General features: G+C 43.9%; 1 pseudogene; it reads right to left on the bottom strand.

The window, feature by feature from the left end:
- Positions 1-383: 383 nt before the first annotated feature.
- On the bottom strand, positions 384-649 carry LOC102763288 (annotated as a pseudogene).
- Between the last annotated feature and the right edge of the window lie 7 nt (positions 650-656).

Consider the following 656-nt stretch of genomic DNA (forward strand, 5'->3'; position numbering starts at 1 on the left):
CCTGATCAGGGGCTAGATGGCTAAGAAGGTAGATTCTCCGTTGGTAAAGAGAACCTCTTTGGACAGAAAGGAGTAAATGGCTTGTGCTAACTTCAAGGGTCTGAATAAATCTATTCATTTTAAGTTCAGGAAATCTGCAGGACAGATGGTTTGATCTTTTTCTGAAATGATGCACCTACAACCTTTAGCTCTAATTCTAAAGAATGCAGTCCTAAAATTCCCACCATCCAAAGAGGCAAATGCCTAGTGCAGCCAGTGTTCCAGTCTCTAACATCCTTCCTTTATCCCCCAAGTCCCTCATAGCCAAATGCCCCTACATAAAGCCTTAATATCCTATATGGGAAGCCAGATGATAAACTGATACCATGTCAGAGATTTACAACAATTTGCTTTGCTCATTATAAGTTTCTAATTCCTTTCCACTGCTGCCCAACAAACAAAACTTGCAGGTCAGCATTCAGTAGAACCTCTATAGAGCTCATCCCCTTTGGCTCCAAAGAAGAGGCTAAGAGATTGTGTCCCATACCCTTTTCTGGAGTCTCTTCATGAGGAAGCCGGAGCCTCCAGGCTTTTGTCCTAGGCTTGGATGTTTGGCCTTTAGCTTTGCCTCCTCAGCTCTCTCAGGGAGAATACCTTCTTTCTCCTGCGTGTCCTGG

The sequence above is a fragment of the Myotis davidii genome, unplaced genomic scaffold (genome assembly GCF_000327345.1).
Source record: "Myotis davidii unplaced genomic scaffold, ASM32734v1 C62952073, whole genome shotgun sequence".
Taxonomy (NCBI): Eukaryota; Metazoa; Chordata; class Mammalia; order Chiroptera; family Vespertilionidae; genus Myotis; species Myotis davidii.